Below are 9,853 nucleotides of genomic sequence, written 5' to 3'. Positions count from 1 at the left end.
TCATCTCGCAGTACTCGTTATTTCATACAGCCAATATTCTTCAATGTCCTGGACAAATAATGTCTCACCATACTTGTTCAAAAAAATGGCGCCTCAGCGTCTTCCGCTGAGGCGCCATTTTTTTGAACAAGTATGGTGAGACATTATTTGTCCAGGACATTGAAGAATATTGGCTGTATGAAATAACGAGTACTGCGAGATGATCCCCTGAAGAAGATTGTTTCACAATCGAAACATGATTCATGTCGGGAACGATTTGATTACATTTCACATTGACTCGGCTAAGTATTCTTTTATAGAAGATTTAGAAATAATAGAGTGAAAAATAATGAGTGAGAAGCGATAAATTAGGTTTTTGCATATTGGTATACCTTTTTAAGGGTGTTTAGAATGTAGTTTATGGATAAATTATTTGGAATAAAGTTTTGAATAGGGACTGACAATATGACAATAAATGATTAAAAAGGAGTTACACTTTGCTTTGTAAGCTGATTAAAGCTTGCGGCCCATTGCGAGGCGAGAGGCTGCAGATGTAAATTCTTTAAAGCAAAGACTGATTTATGATATTGTCATTTGTCAATTAAGTCGATGGGAGATTGATATTGGACATTGATCCTTTTCCCTCTCTTTTATATTTGTGAATTATTTAAAGACTGTCATGTAAATTGTGTTATTTTGATCAATATAAAGTTTGCAGAATTTTGCAGATTTTTAAGTTTTTTTGCACAGAATTCCCCCAGAAGTAAGATCCTGGGACTATGTTAGGTGCTATATTTCTCTTTCCATTTCTCCAGGTTCGCACTGCATGCAGAGTGGCTTTTTTTGTTTTCCATTCCAGTTTCTGTCTCCATATTTATAATTTGTGGTCTTTCTGTACTTGTTGAAGGTCAGTTCTGGGTGTGTGACCGAGGTGAGGTATTTTACTAGCAAGTAGGCATTTGTATCAATCTAATTTGTTATGTTTCTCAATAGGATATGCATTAGTGGTAAATTACTGTCTTTTCATAAGGAAGGCTATTGCACCTGGCAGTAAAGGGAGTTTGTTTTGCTTTTACTGAGATGTCATCAGAACCAGAATATCTTTTTTGTATGGGGAGTTGTACGGGTAATGCCCTAGATCTGCTCTGCACTCATTGCTGGGGGTTGAGGGGATTCCTGAGGATGCAGAATGTATGTTTACATTTAGCCCTTTGATGGTCGCATGTTCAGTGTCACGCATGTGAGAACCATCTGTCAGGTGTGTCCCGGCCAAAAAAAGGTTGAGAACCACTGCCCTAGATTATTAGCCTCCCTTTCCCCCTTTTGGCCCCAACCCCCACTGACTAGCCTAGTTTTTTTTGTTTTATTACTTACACACCAACCAAAGCAGTAGTAAAGTTACGCAACAGGGGACCCGGTGCGCGCTTGTGCGTGGAAATACTTATGCACACATTTCATATTAAAGTCCCAGAACGCCCACGTCCTGCCTTCTTCCCGCCTAGATCACACCATTTTGGGGCTTTTGTCACTTGTGTGTGTACTAGGAGTCATGTGCGTACATGGGCGGCTTTTAAAATCTGCTCAGCATGTGCTGGCCCAATATACTTGCTTATCTCCCGGTTTAGCATGCGCCAGGCTTTTAAAATTCACACCTTTGTCACACAACCTTTCCCCACCTCCATTTTAAGGGGCCAATGAAGAAAGGTGCATTCAGCCAAATGCACCTTTCTGTCTGCATTTCAATGCGCATTTTCTGCAAGCAAGACTTATTGCTGATGCAGCAAGCAGTTTAGCATGCAGAAAATGTGCTTTGCAAAATGGGAGTACTGCTTAATGCCCTCGCATGGAAATCCCATGTAAATGAGGACATTAAGCAGTACTCCCCATTGCAGAGAAGTTTGCTAGCCAAACAGTCTTTCTAAGTGCTGGAAACTTAACCCCTGGTCAGAGATGAAGTTAAGTTTCCAGTGCTACTGTACTGGCACTTTAAACCTTCCAAAAAAAAAAGAAATCAGGCTTACTTCTGCCATTTATCCAGATAAGTGGCAGTGGAGGCTAATAGGAATGCATTGGCTTACTGCGTTAAAATATGCGTTCATCCTATGCCAAACATACATTTTACACTCAACGCCCTTTTTTTAACTTCCAATGCATTTGCATAGCATTAGCTTATTGCATCGGGAGTTTAAAAAAAATGTAATCCGGGTATTAAAAATGGGGTCAATTTTAAAAGAAGCACGCCCCCGTCTATGTGCACGCGGTTCCCGGCGTGTGCACATAGACGCACCGATTTTATAACATGCATACGCATGTTATAAAATCCGATGTCCGCAAACTTCCCTACCCCCTACCTAACCTTATTCCCTCTTCCCCTTTCCTCCCCAATGCCTAACCCCTTCCTATCTACTTACTTTTTCTTTGTTTGATTCCTTTGGAGCAGGAAGTAATCTGTGCGCTGGCCGGCTGCCGGCGCGCACATCCCCAGGACAGCATGGAATGGCGCTGTCCTGGCCCGCCCTGCCCCTCCCTGCCCAGACCCCACCCCTTTGGAGAGGCCGGGCACTTGCGCGTGTACCAGGATTTGCGCGCAAGGCCCGGCCATGCATGTAAACCTTGCTTTTTACGCCCGCAGACCTTTGAAAATCCACCCGAATGTGCGCTGAAATCCAGCGTACAATTTCTTAGCAAACAGATTACTGCATTGGCCTCAAAGTGGGAAAGAAGCATTTCTTTATGTGCAATGAAATTTCACTGTATAAATAAAACTGTAAGGGCCTATTTTACGCTGCTGAAGAATTAGCAGGGTTTCAACACTTTCTTGTTATTACAGTAAATGAGGAGCTGTGATCATAAAGAATTCTAAAACAAAGCCTCTGTCTTAAAGAGAAAAAAGAATATCTAGTAAAGGGAACTACTGGAGACCAAAATCTTCAGTTCATTTTCAAAATTGAATTTTTTTGGCATGAAAGAAGATTACAATTCAGTTCTACTCAGGGAAACACAGTCTTCAAAATACGTCACAATAAAGAAAACAGTCCTTGTTATAACCAATGTTGTCTTATACTTTTTTCAATTACTAATAATCCATACATGTTTCCGTTTAATCAACGTTCGCACTAGAGAGGAAAAGACCTCAGCGCTGGGTGAAAACGTCACAGACTCAGTTCGGTCCCAGGTGGTTTGGTCACGGTCATAAAAACCTCTCTCTTTTTTATTTATACAATTTTTTCTTCTGATTATTTTTATATATATAAATCAATAATAATGTGCCCAATAGTGCAAACTACAAAATTAGGGCTGGATTTTCTAACTTCACGGAGCTCCCTGAATTTGGCGGTAACGGGGGGCGGGGGGGGGGGCAGGCCTGCGAAAGCCGGCAGCGTTCGCACCACTGCGGTGTTATCACTTCCGGCTTTCGCACCCAATAGCGCCACCGTGAAAGGTGGTGCTATTGGGCGAGCTACTGGCGGCGATAACGTGGCTTACCTTATTGCCGCCAGTGAAGTCTTCGCAGCGTCCGCCCCGACGACGCCCCAACTCCTCCTCTTCCGGTGCCGACGCTGCCCCGACTCCGCCCCTTTTTAGCTATCGCACGCCAAAAGTCCCTTTTTGCGTGCGAAACGGTAGGAAAATGACCCCCTTTGTTTGTTTGGTTTTAAATTGCACTCATCTTAGTAGCAAGATTATTTTCACATGCTGCTCAGCTTTCATGCAGCTCTTCCCAATGCCGTCTCTGCCTCTGAAAATTTTTTTTTTTTTTAAATAAACGCCGACGTTGCCAACGTTTTGCAGTATAGCTGCTTCAGGGCATAAATTCTTATAGATGAAACACTTGCTCAAGGTATTCTCAACCGGCTATATGGGCACCATCAACTCGTGGCTCATGACCGGTGACGTTTTCACCCAGTGCTGAGGTCTTTTCCTCTCTAGTGCATACTTTGATTAAATTGAAACATGTATTGATTATAAGTGAATTGAAAAAATTATAAGACAACATTGGTTATATCACAGACTGTTTCCTTTATTGTGGAAGATTACAATTCAGCATCTCTCTTTCATCTGGTATAAACAAAACTCTGTGGAGTCTATGTGATATCCTTCTTGATATCCTAGCAAGCAAGTATGAAACCAGCCAAAAATTTTTGTTTGTATACACATAAAAGAACATAAAGGGATATTATCTTGTTTTATTTGGTTTTGGTTTTATGATTGTTCTATCGTCAGGTGCACTGATCAATCCTGCATTGGATTGCTGACATTTGTTTACAGTCATGGTACTGAAAACTGAAGCAACAGGATTGACCTGGCATGCTGAGCCAGTTCCTGCTTGAATGACTATCAAGCTGCTGTTGTTTCAATTTGCTGATGCACTGCACAGTTAGAAACAGAGGGGTGCTGGCCTATGGACTATACCTTGATCTTACAACTATAACATTATTGATAATATTGTTTAAAAATATAGGCATCTAGAAAGCTAAGAAAATACAAGGTATAATTAAATAGACAGCAAGACATAATACTGAGCTAATCAAATTTATCACTTAGAGGTTTTCAAATAATCTCTTTACCCAGACTGACACTTATCTACCAGTATAAACAATGAGGGGAATTAGACTGGCAGTGTAAAGATAAGTTGTGCCAGGATAGTTCTCCGCTTTGACAATAAAAATCTCAGCTTTGCTTCAGCATTTATTTGCCATAAATGATTTGGCATTTTAATTTACTACAGAAAACCATTACCATTCCACAAGCTGCCATTCTATTGATATCAATCCTTTATTATGACATATGGAAGGAAGGGGAGACTAGGAAAATATTAATGGTTTTTGTATCAGATTGTTATAACGACCTTACTAGTCTGAGCCTACCACTCAAATCTGGCAAGTGAAGAACAATGAAGCTATCGTATTGACTGATACCTTGAACATGATTTACAATAAATGCAAACACATAGCCATTTTGTTCCACTGATTCTCCCATTTTTGTTTGTTATAATAAACACTGATGAATTCCTAGCAAAAATAAAAAAACAGATAACGAAGATCCCTAAGTATACATGTACTGATTCTATTAGGATAATGACTTCTTTAATTCTAAGTGGAACATGCAATTTTTCTCTGTTGCTGTAGACAAGAAATATGCAAGGAGAAAGGACACCCAATCGGTATTTTCTCTCATTTTACATCTAGGGGAAACGTAATAGGAAAAATCTATGAAATGTGGTTACTGGATTGCATGTCTACTATTGCAAGACACTTATCAGCACTTCTGGGGGTTTTTTCCACTGATTTCCCCCCCCCCCATTTTTGTTCATTATAATAAACACTGAAAATTTCCAGGGAAAAATAAAATAAAAGATGTAAATTAAGGCCTCTACGTATACTTCAGTTTACATCATCTCAGTGTGCTGGCTCCGAGCAGCTAAGCAAAAAATCTAACAACAGTTCTTGGCTTAGCGCCTCTTGCGTTAGCTGATAAGACCTGAAAAGGAGAAGGGTGTGCTACACCGAAAATACGGGGCAGTAGCCTGCTCTCTAAATCAATGAGATGTCTAGAGAATTTGATCTAAATATATAAAGAGCATGTTGGAAAATACTGAAGGCCAAACATAGTACCTGAATGTAATCTGACTAGTCACAACAGGTGGAAAATAAATTAAAAAAATGAAATTCAACATTATAGCTCATTGAGAGCTTGCTTACAAAGGAGATGCTGAACAAGTAAAAAGCTTAGTGTGGTTATAATAACAGTCTTACCCTCTATAGACATGTTTATCAAGGAAAGTGTTACAAAAGCATATCAAGAGTGTTTAAACTTTCCAAAGCATGTGTATTAAAGCTTCCATTTGAAGCCAGGAGATTAGACCATCTCTAGAATGTACTACATAAACTATGCGTTTGTAGAGAGCCCCTGGCCTTTCTAAAATATATCAAAGCTATGCTCTAGCAGAAGGACGATATTGGTACAGTTCTGTGCAGACCTGGAATTATACACAAGCTTACTAGGTCTGTGCCTAGGGTGGAAAAATTTTGAGGGGGCAGCAAATTTTCTGCACTCTTCCACTCCGGCAATCCTTCTCCGGACCATGTGAAGTAACTCACCTACTGCTGCCGCCAGTGCCTTCTCTGCCCACACCTCAGCTCCAGGGGCAATCCTCAAAGTGCAGTAAGAGTGGGGACTAGGTCCTTGTGTTCACTGCGCTTTGAGGGGTGCTGCGTGTATTTTGGAGGTTTGCCGGCATGGCACCGTCATTGAATCAGTGCCTAGGGGTAGGGTCAGATCAAATCCATCCCTGATCTTGTGCACCTCTTCTGTAGGAGTGCACATGAGATGTTCCTGTAGGGGAATACAGAATGACCTTTAAAGGGAGAGAGTCTGATTATAGAGAGGATTGAGAGAGTGTCACTAATAGAGAGGAAGTTGCCTCTGGGATGTGAAAAAGCATTAGAAGCTAGGGCACGTTCCTCAGGAGCATGCAGTTAAAGGATTCAATCTCTCCTAGCCCTTTAAGTAAGAAGCTGTTCAATCTCTTATCTGCTTTGGCAAGTGAAACTCTTCACAGTAGTGAGCAGTCAGCCTATGGGATCTCCAGGACCTTATCAAATTCTAAATAAATAAATAAATAAAAAATGTCTAAATAAATAAATAAATCAGTTTGGGACAGCTATCCAGAGTCTGCCAGTGGCTATTATGCTGTGCCTTGCTGGGAGCAAGGAGAGAATCCAAGCATGGAAAGGGAAATGAGAAGCTATGCCATATAGACAACGTAAATTTCTGGCTCAAAACCTGGTGTACGGAAAGCAGTTTTGGATACATTGGAGGCTGGGGTCGTGTATAGAGCAGCAAAAGGCTTTATGGTAAGGATGGCCTACATTTGTTTGTAGCAAGAAGGAGGATGCTACGTGAGAAATTCAGATCATATATTATCAGACATTTAAATTAAAGAATGGGGGTGGCAGGAGATGGCCAATGAAATTGACATGTCACCCCCAAGCAATACAGGAAGTGGGAAAAGAAAATAACAAAATCAATCAGCTAAAAAAATCAGAAAAAGGGTATAGGAAGTGCAACAAATCAAGAGAGATAAATTGGAAAGCAATGACTACAAATGCTCGCAATTTGGGCAATAAAATCCAAGACCTATAGGCCCTAATAGTCACACAATGTTAGGTTCTATCTTAGGAGTTACCACCCAGAAAAGAGATCTAGGCGTCATAGTGGATAATACATTGAAATCATCGGCCCAGTGTGCTGTGGTGATCAAAAAAAGCAAACAGAATGTTAGGAATAATTAGGAAGAGAATGTCAAATAAAACGATGGATGTCATAATATCTCTGTATCGTTCCATGGTGAGACCACATCTTGAATCCTGTGTGCAATTCTGGTCGCCACATCTCAAAAAAAGATATAGTTGCACTGGAGAAAGTGCAGAGAAGGGCAACCAAATTGATATGGGGCATGGAATGGCTGCCCTATGAGGTAAGGCTAAAGAAGTTAGGGCTGTTCAATTTGCAGAAGAGATGACTGAGAGGGGATATGATAGAAGTCTGCAAAATCATGAAAGGACTTGAACAAGTTAATGTAAATCAGTTATTTATTCTCTTAGATAACACAAGGACTGAGAGCACAACATGAAATTAGCAAATAGCTCATTTAAAACAAATTGAAGAAAATTATTTTTTACTCGGCATATAATTAAGCCCTGGAATTCATTGCCAGAGGATGTGGTTACAGCAATTAATGTAACTGGGTTTAAAAAAGGTTTGGATAAGTTCCTAGAGGAAAAATCCATAAACTGCTATTAATTAATAAGCAATAGTAGCTTGAGATTTATTTAATGTTTGAGTACTTGCCAGGTACATGTGATTTGGATTGGCCACTGATGGAAACAGGATACTGGGCTTTTGAACCCTTGGTCTGACCCAGTAGGGCATATCTTATATTCTTATGGACATTGTTGCTGTCAATGGAGACATGGTTCACAGATTCTCAGGCTATAACTTGTTAAGGAAGGACAGAGAGATCCTAAAAGGGGGAGGAGTTAAAAACAATATCCAAGAAACTGAACTGCAAGGAATGTGGGGTAGAGAAGAAATATTATGGGCCGCCTAAAAAAAGATGATGGTGCATCCATTTTTACTGGTGTGGTATACAGGCCTCAGTATCAAACAGAAGAACTAAACAAAGATCTGGTTCTAGACATCCAGAAGGTGGGAAAGAAAGGAGAAGTGTTGATTGTTGGAGATTTTAATCTGCTGGATGTAGACTGGAGAACCCCTTCTGTGGAATCTAATAGAAGTAGAGAGACAGCGAATGCCCTGCAAGGGGCTCTGTTCAAACAAATGGTAATGGAACGCACGAGGGAGGGAGCTATACTCGATTTAGTGCTCTCTAATGGAGATAATGCCTCTAATGTCCGGGTGAGTGCCCACCTTAGCACCAGTGATCATCAAATGGTATGGTTTGACATCGCATTTAGGATACACAGAAGTCACACAAAGACCCGGGTTTTGCATTTCAAAAATACAGACTTTGTTGAAATGGGGAAATACCTGGAGGTAGAACTAGAAAACTGGGAGAAAATGGGAGAGGTGGAACAACAGTAGGCCAAACTAAAAGAGCAATTACAAAGGAAACAAATCTACATGTTAGAAAAGTAAACAAAAGTAAGAGAAATAAGAATCCAATCTGGTACTTAAAAGTAGGTGGCTGATAAAATAAAAGCAAAAAAATCCAGCAGTCAAGAAACACAAAGGATCCTAAAATGAGAAGATAGCAAAGAATATTTGGTGAAACTGAGAGACAAAAAAGGAAATCAAGAAAGCTAAATGTTAGGCAGAAGAAAGGATTGCCAAAGAGGTAAAAAGAGATGACAAAACATTTTTCAGATATATCAGAGAAAGGTCCAAAGTAGTATAGTGAAACTGAAAGGTGACAATGATCAATGTGTGGAGACAGATGAAGAAATGGCGGAAATATTAAACAAACACTTCAGTTCGGTGTTCACTAAAGAAGATCCTGGGGAAGGACCATCGCTAGTTAATAAGACCGTAGATGGAGATGGGGTAGATTAAACTCCATTCACAGAAGAGAATGTATAGGATGAGCTGGCAAAACTGAAAGTGGACAAGGCCATGGGGCCGGATGAGGTTCATCCCAGGATACTGAGGGAGCTCAAAGATGTGCTGGCAGGTCCGCTGCACGAACTGTTCAACAGATCTCTGGAAATGAGCGTAGTGCTGAGTGATTGGAGAAGAGCAGTGGTGGTCCCACTCCACAAGAGGGGTAACAGAGAGAAAGCTGGAAACTACAGGCCAGTTAGCCGTGGGAAAATTAATGGAGACTCTGCTGAAGTAAAGGATAGTGAACTATCTGCAGTCAGAAGGATTGCTGGATCCGAGGCAACATGGATTCACTATGAGACGGTCCTATCAGACAAATCTGATTGATTTTTTTGAATGGGTGACTAAAGAATTGGATCGATGAAGAGCACTCAATGTGATCTACTTGGATTTCAGTAAAGCTTTTGATATGGTCCCACAAGGGAGGCTTGCGAATAAAATGGGAAGCTTGGGAGTCAGTGCCAAGGTGGTAGCGTGAATTACAAACTAGTTGACAATCAGAAGACAGTGTGTGATGATAAATGGAACCTACTCTGAAAAGAGAGAAGGATGTTAAGTGGAGTGCTACAAGAATCAGTGTTAGGAGTGGTTCTGTTCAATATCTTTGTGAGTGACATTGCGGAAGGGATAGAAGATAAAGTTTATCTATTTGCGGAAGATACTGCAACAGAGTGGACACACCAGAAGGAGTAGAGAGAATGAAACATGATTTAAGGAAGCTTGAACAGTAGTCCAAGAAATGGCAGCTGGG

Source organism: Rhinatrema bivittatum, chromosome 8, assembly GCF_901001135.1.
Source record: "Rhinatrema bivittatum chromosome 8, aRhiBiv1.1, whole genome shotgun sequence".
Lineage (NCBI taxonomy): Eukaryota > Metazoa > Chordata > Amphibia > Gymnophiona > Rhinatrematidae > Rhinatrema > Rhinatrema bivittatum.
The sequence above is the reverse complement of the archived record's forward strand: the minus strand, read 5'-3'. Positions refer to the sequence as shown.